Source organism: Simochromis diagramma, unplaced genomic scaffold (genome assembly GCF_900408965.1).
Source record: "Simochromis diagramma unplaced genomic scaffold, fSimDia1.1 OVJJ01000732.1, whole genome shotgun sequence".
Taxonomy (NCBI): domain Eukaryota; kingdom Metazoa; phylum Chordata; class Actinopteri; order Cichliformes; family Cichlidae; genus Simochromis; species Simochromis diagramma.
This window is the reverse complement of record NW_024387183.1, coordinates 88,345-100,926: the sequence shown is the minus strand read 5'-3', so window position 1 is coordinate 100,926 and position 12,582 is coordinate 88,345. Positions and strand designations below refer to the sequence as shown.

Below are 12,582 nucleotides of genomic sequence, written 5' to 3'. Positions count from 1 at the left end.
TCCCTACGGGGATCAATAAAGTACACTTTCTTTCTTTCTTCTTCTTTCAATCCTGGGTAAATGTTTCTGATGAGTTCATGGGCTCAGTTGCTAGTTTCTGTTCTTAGTGGAAACATTGTGGTGTTTATTTAGTAAAACACAATCCTGTGAGAGTCAATAAGGGGGATGAAGCATTGTATGCTATAGTGGACATACAAGTTACTAAACTATGAGTGTAAAGTATGTCAGATCTACCCCATGAGTGTTGCATCTGCTCTGCTCAAGGCTTCACAACAAGACCTCACTAACCAAAGGGTGACATTGATTGTCTATTTAATCATCTGCCACAACTAGAATATACATCTGTGAAAAACTCTGTTAGCTTAGCTGTGCACAGATGTTGGAAGCTCAGTTGTCAGCACCATATTTTCCATATTTTTATTCCATATTATACAAAGTAATTGCTTTGTAAGGCAAGTTGTTAAAGGTCTTGGTTTTGACTATGAAAGAGCACTCTTTTCACTCAGTCAGTATAATCAAACATGTATTCATGTGTCAGCATGAGTGTGTTTTTTTTTTTTTTTTTTTTTTTTTTTTTTTTCTTTTTTTGTCTTTTTTTTGTCTTTTTTTGTTATTTCAGTAAATACGCTGCAGTATACGGTAGAAGTCTGTACAGTCTGTGGCTATTGTTTTTTTTTTTTTTTTTTTTTTTTCGTCTTTTTTGTGGTGTGTGGAGCATATTTCATATATTTCAGTTTGGTCTCAGACTAAACTTTTTAATGTGTAGTATTTTTCTGTTGAAAAATCTTGCTTATCCTGCAATTACAGATGTAGATAGAAACATTGAAGTTGCATAAATCATTTAGTTTGCCAATTAAACTGATTGTTGGTAGGACCAGACATTCATAGAATCACATTCTTTCTGAAACCCATTTGTGCCAGTGTGGGTGTTTTGTTTTGTTTTTTCTTTTGTTTGTTTGTTTGTTTGTTTGTCCCCCCCCCCCTCGAAATGATGTAAAATCATGAACTTTGGACTCTTTTTTTTTTTTTTTTTTTTTCCCCCCCCCTTTTCTAGTGAGAACATTTAGCTAATAATTGTGACTTTTACCATTTTATTTAAACGTTTAAAAAAAAAAAAACAAGACTCGACTGTTAGCCATCGTTATTTTCGCCACATTTCTCAAAATAAGAATTTTAACTTTTGAGATTAAACGTTTTAGAGTGTGTGTGTGTGTGTGTGTGTGTGTTATGGGGTAGTAGTGATATTTTCCTTTAAAATTCTTTAAATGTATCAGTTAAATATTTCACTCAAGGGTGTTTAAGAGATTTACGTGTAATAAACAATTTTACAAAAGTATCTAATTTTCAATTTTTCATTAAATTTGGACTTCATCTTGGCTCATCCATTCCCCCCCTGCCTTTCCCCCCCTCTTTATCATTTCATCATCCTTGTCTGGAGTAGAGGTTGTGGTGGAGTATGATTATGACGCGCTCCATGATGACGAGCTGACCCTGCGACCTGGCGACATCATCAAAAACGTGCGCTACATAGAGGAGGATGGTTGGATGGAGGGGGACCTCAATGGGAAAAGGGGCCTCTTTCCCGACAACTTTGTCAAGGTGAGAGATAGATTAGTGTTCATCTATCAACTGGCTTATATCAAATTGCAGCTTGTTGTTGGAGTAGAGCTAACCCTGTTGTCTATCATACTGTTAGTGATAATCCTATTGAAACTGGGAGCATTATCAGAGTATAGCAGTCTGCTACACAGAAGAATTTCTGTGCTTTATATTTAATATTACTTTGATGAATGATGTAAACATTTTAGAATAGAAAGGATAGAACTAAAGATCAGAAAGTGTTTACAGAATTCCTTTTGCGAAGTTAGATTTGTGTTTTGGAAAAGCAGAACCTTTTTATTGGAATAAAGGTTTAAAGGGGTAACTTGACCTGGTATCATTTTGATGGATTATTTTAGAGACATGAGCAATGTTCCCTCTAATTTTTCATGTGTCTGAGCGAACACACAAACTCCCTGAGCGGTCCCTTGGACCACTGTGAGCAACAGCAGACGTGTGCACTGTGGTCACGCCAGCATCGAATCCATCCAAGTTACGTGGTTTATTAAAATAATCAAATGACAGCATTTATGATAGACTACTTTTAATTAACTGCTTTAGCCCACTTACAATGAAAATTTAAAAAAATCTTGTTCATGACCTGTGTAGTATGTTAACTAGTGGTGCAACGGATCAAAAATCTCTCGGTTCAGATCGGATCACGGTTTTGAGTCACGGATCGGATAAATTTTTGGATCAGCGAAAAAAGACAAAAATTTAACATTTACTTATTTACTTATTGAAGTATTTTTTGCCTGTTAAAAACATTCAACTCAAGACTCATTCCACGCAATTATAAAAAAAAAAAATAAATTATGGTACAATATAGGGCAGTACAGGTCTTTGTATCTACCACTCAATTCAGTTTTATTTATAAAGCGCCAAATCACAACAACAGTCGCCTCTAGGCGCTTTATATTGTAAGGTAGACCCTATAATAATACATACCGCTCATTATATCGCACTCTGCTGTGATATAATGAGTTGTCACGGTCATGTAGCTTTCCGTTGCCCTGGAGGTCCACCCATTTGTAGTAGTTGGGGCAGCAGTAGATGCCTGGGACAGTTCAGCCACAACTTAAATCTTTTCTAGCTCATACATGCTTGGATCTTGCCACTAAAGTGGACGCGAACACAAACGCATGGCATAAGCACGTTCATCATAGTTTAAGCCCCTTGTTTTGCACAATGGAATACAGCCTCCCATCTGCAGCTAAACACCCCAATAGCTTTTGTAATAGCTTTAGCCCGGTCGGATTGGGCAGCAAATGGGCTGCTTAAATACCGCAAACGCCTCTGCTCCTCCACTTGGACCGCTAGCGCTGGCCATAACTATCACTTGACAGACCCACCACGCGCAACAGACACATACTTTTTTTTTTCTTCTTTTTCGAATCTTCGGATCACGTGCGTGCCGAACCGTGGAGTGGGATCGGTTCGGATTACGGATCAACTGTGATCCGTTGCACCACTAATGTTAACACTATTGGAAGTTTAAAAATAAAAAAAACAAAAAAAAACTTCAACTCCAATTTTGAAAACACAACTTTCTTTCTTTTTTTTCTTTTTTATAAAGCCCTGACTTGTATTATGAGTATGAGTCTGTGGTCTGGGAGAGCGTCATGTAACTCTGTAATAACCAATGTTGGGCAATTAATTATATAGTTACTTCTTCAACAAAGTAACTGAGTTATGCAAATTACAAAGTTTTTTGCAGCTGTTTATCTAAAAATGCAGCCAAGGCAGTTTTTTAAATAAACATTTAAAACTATTTACAGAACAATCAGGTGTTCTGCATCAAATTTGATGCCACACAAATTATTTGTGCCACTCCAAAAATAATTTCTGTCCACTATGAGATAAAGGAGAACAACAGCCTGATACCTGCAGGCCTGACAACAGGAGATGTATCACTCCTGTAACACCTGTAACATTCAGTAGTCGCCTCATTGTTCTGACACACACAACAAAACTATTGACCACACTACACACTAACACAAGATTTGCGCTAAACGTCGTAAATCTCTCACATCTCAAAACACCGCCGTCACTCCTAAAACTTCCCCCCCTTCCTAAACAACTAAATGCTATGTTGGCATATCATTTTTTGATTGGGCGACATGATACATTTTTCGACCAATCCGGTTGTTCAGTGATGACGCGACGAATCCTACTTCCGGGTCTAAAGTAGTCTGCGTTTAATATGGCTTTTGTGTTGTTAACATGTTTAATGTTATGTATTTTCTTCTATTTGATCTCAAAAAGCTCCTAAAACAGTCAGTGATCACTGCTGACCTCCCTCGGCTTTTATTACCGCTAATCATTTATTTAAGCTCAGTTTTTAAAAACTTCTGATGTAACTACAGCCCAGCCCATGCAGCAGTATATGAATGACTAATCTCGTATTGTGGATGGATTATCTCATTTGTTCTCCTGGCTGAAGTTTGGTCCTTATACAGCATCCTGCCATGCGATTACATTTGTTCCTGACCACCGAGAACACTCACGTTAACTTTTATCGAGTGGAAAAAAAGTTAGCTTGTTCTGCTAACATAGCTGTGTCGCTAGCGGTCACGTAGCACATAATTATATACCAGCTAGCCAAACTTCAGTAACCCTACAAACGTCACTGCTGTTTAGTTTTCTGTCTTCATTTATGTTGGAAGTGATAACACAGCTGTACGTTTGAATTTGTTTCCAAAACCCCGCAGTCAGGACATGCTATATTGTATATAGATAGAAGCTAGCGAGCTAACTCCCTGCTAATTTCTAACTCCGTTAAATGTCATAAATTCCGTTTTCATGGATGTCTGGATGTTAAACTCAATTGTTACACCTGGTAGAGCAGAACGCTGATAATTTTATTAAAGATGAAAGACTTTAGACAGTTTTTCAACTCTCAGTAATGCCATAGTGATCGTTTGATATATGGACCTGCAGCGGAGTTTAGACCCAGACACGGCTAGTGACGTCAGACTGAACAATCGGATAGGAAAGGGTGGGGGCTTTTTGGTTTTGTTTTTGCTCACAGGCGGAGAGTGCTTTCAAGCGCTTTCCTTATAAAACGCTGTTTTTACTGTTTCTTCCCGCAAATATAAACAACAATAGTATTCAGGAAGCAAACCAAACATTGCATATATTTTTATCATAACTCTGGTTTTACGTGGCCTATCAACACAATTTAAGAACTGGTATAAAGTCCACACTTTTTCCGTCAATTGTTCCATCTGTCCTGCTCACATATCTAATGGTTGTACACGTTGTCATTAACGTGGCTTCACTTCACATCAGCCACACTGCTTTGCTAGCTAAAACACTGGTGTCGGCACATAAGGACGCTGTCATAGCTTGTCAACGACGTTGATTAGCTGCATATATACGAATGTGAATCGCATTATTGGCTGGACTATGGGATAAGTTGGCATCGTTGTTATCCCATACGGGAGCAGCCAGTCACTTACTGACTAACACTGCAAAACAGAATTGTTTAAGTTTTAATTTTAATTTCAATTCAGGTTAAATTTATTTATTTATTTTTTTTGTGCGCAATGCAGATTTTCTGTGCGCAGATTTTCTGTGCGCAGAGACCGTGCCAGCAGTGTGCAATTGCGCACGTGCACAGCTTAGAGGGAACATTGGATGTGAGGTATCTTGTATTTAAAAGCATCTCTGTCCTCTCGTGTTACTTCTGTCTCTTATGTTAAGCACTTTGGTATACCGCTGGTTTTTAAATGTGCTCTATAAAAAAAGTTTGTTGTTGTTGTTGTACCTTATGTGTCTGGCCTTAGCCTCTAAGGAACAGATACCACTGAGCTGAAAGCATTGCTATCGACACTGCAATACTAATTTAATGATTTGTAACCCTTACAAAGGTTCCTTTTTAGATGAAAAGATAAAAATAAGACTGAGAAGTACTTCAGTCTGTCACCAAACAGTCTGATATAGAAACAAATGTAGAGGAGCAGTATCGGGATTAGGGTGTTGACTTTTTTTTCTTTTTCTGGAGTGAAACTGTGAAGCTGTGTCCGGTCTATGATGACCTTTCTTTGAGAGATAATTTTGTGCTGCTTTAACAGTGAAATGTAGGAACTGCCAATTGCAAAGTCATTCTTAAAGCGTAAACACTACTTCAAATCTAAAGCACACACTGATAACACAGTATAACCTGTATATAAAAGATACAATGTAACCAGTTTTTTCAGCCTCAACCATTTTCCAAACCGTTTCTGTAACACAACAATACTTGTGTCTGTTAATTAGTGGTGTTTATCAGATAGTTGTAATACTGCAATATAAAATAGTATGTAGCCATAATATTTCTAAGATATTGCCAATGGGTCGAACACAGTTAAGTTGTCTAGTGAACAGCTAACTGTTATCTGGGCCTCCACTAGCAATCCTGTAACTCTAAACGGCTCTGCCCTTGCCTTTAAGCCTTTTGACAGGATCAAAATTAATCTTAAGGTAAATAATAAATTACAAAATGTACCCATCATACAACTGCTAATGGGGCCAGGGACTCTCCATGGAGGCTAAAACTTGGCTATAAAGATGCTTCGTAATGCAGTAAAACTAGACATTTTAATATAGAAATAAAGCAAAAGTGCTACATAGATAGCTTAAACAAATTGCCACATAATGATCTTACATTTTCTTGACTTGGGTTTTCACAGTGTAGTGTCTGGAAAGTTCCACTAGTGTTAATTTATTACATTAATGTCGCATGATAATAGTAAAGCTCACTGAGTATTTCTCCAGTGGTCGGGTAAATCATTCCCACAGTTTGAATGAGCCAATGAATTTACAGCCACCAATAAACAAGTGCTGCTTAGTGCATTTGATAGCACAGCAACTTTCTGGCATTTTGGCAAAGATAAACTCAGAGGCGTTTAAAGAATGGCTGGAGAGCCACGAGTATTGTTTTCTGCCCACCTACTATGTATTGGGATAACTTGCTTTTTGAGCCAATTTTTGGCACACTTTACATTGCTGAATCAAATTAGGGTGATCAGCCCGGATACAGTTGGTTTCCAATAGAGAATTTCCTATTGTGGCTTCTCATTATGAATGAGCTTGGACTGTGAATGATGAAAGTGGCCTCTGATTTAGCGAGGGCTTAAATTGGTTGATTAATGCTAGTGGTCAACCTTTTGCTGTTGGATTTGGGTGATGCTGCTACTAGTAGTAAATGGCCTGTATTTGTATAGCACTTTACTTAGTCCCTATGGACCCCAAAGCGCTTTACACTACATTCAGTCATTCACACATTCACGCACAGCTAATTCACAGCTGTGGATTAGCCGTCAGTCAGCTCTGTGGTTTTAATGTAGCTCACTCACCTTTTATTACTTATTCGTGCTGTCTGCATCTGACTGCTTCTCCTTCTGCACAGCTAATGCACTGAAAATGAGTCCCTGAACTGCTGCCCTCTTCTCTCCTCTCCCCACCATCACACAGTCCTATGTAGTGATAGGTAATCTGCTAATCAGCCTGGTCTAGTCACTGTGCTCAGGTATTTAATCCTCTAAGGAGCCTGCTGGCTGTTGAACTTTGCTCCTTATGACATAACAGTGGTATGACTTATTGCATTTCTTCTTCCTCCTCCCTTTAATTGGAGTCATACTTGTGTGATCGGAGGGATGTGAAACTGAGGCATGGTAAGGAAGTTGGCTAAATGAAAGACTCTCACAATAATGGGATTGCTTTAAGGAATTTTGTAATTGATCATTTTTTGTGTATGGGTAGTGGAGGGTTTGGAAGCATCTCTCTTCCAGTTATTCACTTTCTCCTGGTTTTACTGGTTTAAATGTTTCAGGCTCTGAAAGTGTTTGTGTTTTTGTAAATGGAATACAACTGTATGGTCTCAGACTTTTAGGTTACATTGTACTAGCTAGCTGATACCTATCTGTTGGCAGCTTCTCGCAATATTAACTTTTTTGAAACTCATTGTCTTCATTGGGAAGGACTTATTGACAGTCAATTATGGTCACAAGTGTCTGTAACATTTACTGATAGCAATGGTTTCATTTTGGATAAATGCGTTAAGACTGTCTGATAATGAGCTGAAAGTCATTTAAATTCAGCTCATAGATTAAAAACACTGTTTTCCTGACACAAAAACGATTACTTACAACAAATAGACTCATTGATTCCTTCTTTTTCCTTTTTAAAATGTTAACATAATCTATGAATTTCACAATCAGGAAATCCTTTTCTAGTTAAAATCAATCTTTGCATTCTTTTTGTTTTTAAGTCAATTGTATAAGGAAATGTAAAATATTTGTTGACAGTCTACAGCTGAGAATTAAAGTTCAAAATTCTATGTACACTCGTCACAGGCATGAATGCCATGGAAATTTTGGGCTTTCAATTACCTCCCCCCCCCCCCCGTCAGGGTGGATTAATTGTACAGTACACTGAAAAAAATAATCAGTGGGATAAACATAAAAAAATTATTGTAAGCGGTTGCACAAAATTAAGTTATGTTTGGTTAACCTTAGTTTTTTATGTTATACCTGCACACATTTTTCTGGTAACACGAACATGACTTTTTTATGTTGTTGTTATGTTTTTCATTCCGGTCAAATATTTATAGAAACCACTTGTTTATCAGACATGAACTTTTTGTGTTAATTGTATTGGACTACTATGTGTTATATTGACAAGATTATTTTATGGTAAGCTTATTTTATTTTATAACAAATTTCTAATATATAATATATAATCTAATATATAATTGAGTGTTCAATAAATAAAACTAAATTAAGGCTGATCTTACTGTATGTACTGTACACTTTCTCTCAATCAAAGAAATAAGCAAAACATTTTTGAACAATGACCTGTATTTTTGAAAATACTACACAGTTGTAACAATGGACTTTCAATTCAGGCTTCCAAAATATACATGAGTCATATTTGTACAATGCATCTCTTGAAAAACATTCCACAACATTCCTCAAAGTTATCTGCTGTAACCTGAATTCAACATTGTGGGGCCTTATGACATCGCACTTATGTAAAAAATAGTTTTTTAAATGTAAGAGCCATAAGGTAATATGGCAACAGGGGTGTAATTATTAAAGTGACACAAAGAAGAGACTTAAAATAACATTATAACCCACAGGCACAAAACCAAGAGACCTAAACTGATTAGTATTGGCTTGCTTCTATCACTAAACATCACAACCACTAATACTACACGATGTCTGTTTGTAGTGGTGCACCTTGGGAAAAAAATTGCAAACTGGTGAAATTGGTGCAAGGCACCATTTCCATTGAGAAAAATGGACATTCAAAGTTAGAATTTTTTTTAAAAAGAGCAATGGCTTGAAAAGTGAAAACTGCAGTAATAAAGGCCCCAAGTTGAAAAGTGCCAGAAAAATAAGTTTCACTATGTACTGCAACTTTACCAGTGCTGGCTTAAAAGAAAGGATGGTACATATTCGAAGAGGTAAACATGTTGTTCCCACATCATAACTGGAAAACTGTTCAATCGTACAGTCTGGTCCTGAAAACCTGCGCCTTCTTTGAAAGGCTGTTCCGTTTGAGCTCCATAACCAGTTTCTATAATACCTCGAAGGTATACTTTTCCAGTGGGTAGGTGAGGTTCAAAGTGTACATTAGTCCAAACAGCATTGCAGCTGCTAGGGTATAGTTATCCAAATCCTGCCAGACTCTCTGGCCTTCAAGGACTATCCCGATGTCCTCAGGGCTGCCATTGGCATCTCTTGACTTTATGATGTAAATTCCCATGGTTGTTTCCTTATTAGATCGTTGGATAATGGCTTCATCTGTGGCCTAGAAAATGCAGAATTCCAAAATTTAATTAAACAGAACACTGGTCAAAGAACATTATACCAAATCTTATTTTAATCTGTGTCACTATTCCAAAAAATGTTAACATTAACACATTAGGTGAACAAAAATGGATTCATTACAGCATGTGATTTGAGTCCTCAGAATGCTTAAAAAGGTAATGCATTTCTGAAGTGAAATCTCCATGCAAAGAAGCAGAATACTGTCAGAGCACAGAGAGGTGTTCAACTATGAACTCCACACATAGTTCTAATGCAGGTAAAAAAAAAAACAAAAAAAAAAACGCACCCATGGTAAATTGTGAAAATCCCAGGTGATTTTCAACATACTCCTGGCATAGAGTGACAAGCAGCATTTTGTTAAAATTATTATTTTCCCTAAAGTGTATACACAAATAAAAAATTTTCTTACCTGGGCCGTGGGCTCCAGAATGTTCTGCAGTCTTCTTCCTATTTGTCCTCCTCGCCTTTTGAAGACCTTTATTAGTTTGTCAGATAGCACATCCATCTGCGAGAGTAATCTGGACTGCAGTGGCATGGTGGTAATGCGCTTAAACTCTGCATTTATCTAAAAAGAGAAGTTGTCACATAAAAATACTGTCAAAATCTCAAATCTCACAAGGTTACATCCACACAAAGTTGTTATTTTTTGTCATATTACTATTTATTAGCTATGGGTCCCATGTTGCTGAGCAGTTCCATAGTTGCGCTTACTTCCATACCACCCAAAGCCTGTTTGCAACCACAGCAGTTGCCTCCTTCTGGCCATTTTGCAGTTCTGCCAAATGACCCAGAAACTACATCTATTATTGTCATATACACATCGAGGTCTTTCATTAATACTTAGTTAAATAAGTTAATTTGACCTTTCCAGAAAATTTACCTTACAGAATGTAAGATAACATATGCAAATTTTCACCCCCCCAACACACACACACACACACACACACACACACACACACACACACACACACACACACACACACACACACACACACACACACAGAGCCCACCCCATGGCAAACTAGCTTATTTAACTGTTTAACTAAAACATTTTAGGTACAACCAGTTAACTAAATGGACACAAGTTTGTTAGTCTGTATTCACTGAGAAAAAAAAAGCGAATGTGACTGGGCACACACTGAAAAAAAGCTAATGGACATAATATTGTCCCTCAGCTTAAGCTAGCATTATCGTTAATTAACTTAAGGAATGACTTGTTTTTTACATTATGTTGCTCAACAGCAAATCATGAGAAAAACTTCCCCATATAATGGATGTTCTCTTCGTTTCCTCTCAAACATGTAGTTTTCAGTTTACCTCGACAAAGTAAAGCTCAGCACCAAATGTAAACGAAGCGAAGACAAAAAATGGCGGACCGCCACAGTGAATTTTCCCTCGCAGAACACACCCGGGGGTGGAGTTTCAACAGAAAACATAACTATTTTCTGTTATTTTGATATGACTGGTTTTAAAAGACTGAACATCCTTCTAAAACAAGTGAAAGGCGTGAGACTTAATTATGTTTAGACCAAAAAGATAAATGATTCATGTTGGATATATTTACTGTATTTTTACTAATTTAACAACCTCATCATTGCATTAGTCGCTTTATGCTATAGCATTACGCTTACATTAGCTTGAAGCTCAAGGTCGTCATTTTATTTTATTTCTTTTTCTGGGCTTACAAACAGGACACACAACATTTAGATAACCGTTACACTGAATCTTGGGTCTGTGTTGAGTCTTCCAGCTGCTGACTACAGAAGCTAGATTGCCCTTTCAGCATGTTTATAGCGGCTGTGGCTATGTGCTGGTAATGTTACTGTGTGTGAGCAGTCACATTGGCAGCAGACATGTTTCAACAAACTAGTCATATCCCGGCCCTACATTAGCTTGTTTAATGGTTAAGACACTGCAGGTACCACCACTTACTACAGACACCGATGCAAGTTTGTAATAGTCTGTTAATTTAGACTGAAAGAGTATACAAACAATATTAACTCACATTATATATGTTAATTACTAATTTGCTTATCGCATAATTTCGGTTACCATTAGCTAACTGGAGCCTAACATTGGCCTTTCATGGTTTTCGATAAACAGCCCACATACCTGTAAAATAACAATACCCCAGTAAAATTCCACATATATAAAGGGTCTACACTCTTTCTCACTGGTGTGTTAGCTTTAAAATCTTATTTACCTTCAAGTGTAAAACTCCAGATGGTAGTAGATTTTCCAAAGCGAGAGACAAAAATGGCGGACAGTGCAGCCGATTTTTCCTTTCCAGGGGGCGGAGCTTGAGGATAAAACACGACTAACTTGTTTCTTTTCAACATGATTTGTTCTAAAAGAATGAATATTCTTAAAGAATATGTGAAAATTAAAAGACAAAAATATGTTTAGATGTGAAATTTAAATTAGTCATGCTGGATATATGAAGTAATTCTATGCAGATTCAACAACCACCCTATTGCATCTTTTTTCAGTGTATACATGTTTAATGATTTAAAAAAAACCAAGAAGTGGGTTCACAGCTTAGAATTTATTTATTGCAGAGGGTCAAATATATACTTAAATCCCAGTAATATTTGGTTTAATGTCCCTTTGCAAGTTGCAACTTGATCAGATGCCATCGACAAGCTTTTGACATAATGCTGGTTGGATATTTGACTACGCGTTTTGGGAAAAATTAACACAGTTCATTTAAATTGGTTGGTTTGGTGGCATAGGAATATTCAATAGGATTGAGGTTGGGGCTTTTGGACAGCCATTTCAAAGGCATTTTCTAACAACTGCAAGATTATCCGTTCAAACAACTGGACATAAGTAAAAGTTTGTTTGGGTCTTCTTGTAGACTTTGGAAAACTGTCATCCTCAGATGAGAGGAAATTGGTTTGCATATTGAGGAAGCTTTTCATAGCCATGGGCTGAGGGTTGCCGTCCAGGAAGGAAGACTCTACTCCAAAATCAACAATTTGCAATTTCCCACATAGACAGACAAATGCCTTCTCGAGCAATGTTTTATATTCAGACAGGACAAAGATTGAGCTATTTGGAAACAATGATAGGAGGGTTTCAGACCTAAGAACACTGTACTTACTGTCAAGCATGGAGGTGGTAGGATTATGCTCTCGGACTGTTTTGCTTTGCACAGAGTGGATGG

General features: G+C 37.2%; 2 long non-coding RNA genes across 2 annotated transcripts in view; one reads left to right on the top strand and one right to left on the bottom strand.

Moving 5' to 3' along the window:
- The window catches only part of LOC120745036, a 32,427-nt gene extending 30,827 nt beyond the window's left edge, over positions 1 to 1,600 (top strand). Inside the window, exon 3 of the long non-coding RNA XR_005698543.1 lies at positions 1,442 to 1,600. This is a non-coding gene — a long non-coding RNA (uncharacterized LOC120745036). The remainder of the gene's footprint in view (positions 1 to 1,441) is intronic.
- A 6,834-nt stretch (positions 1,601 to 8,434) lies between these two features.
- LOC120745037 lies at positions 8,435 to 11,902 on the bottom strand. Its single transcript, XR_005698544.1, has 3 exons — positions 11,620 to 11,902; positions 9,826 to 9,981; positions 8,435 to 9,396 (listed from the first exon to the last, which is right to left on the bottom strand). It is a non-coding gene; the product is annotated as an uncharacterized LOC120745037 (long non-coding RNA).
- Between the last annotated feature and the right edge of the window lie 680 nt (positions 11,903 to 12,582).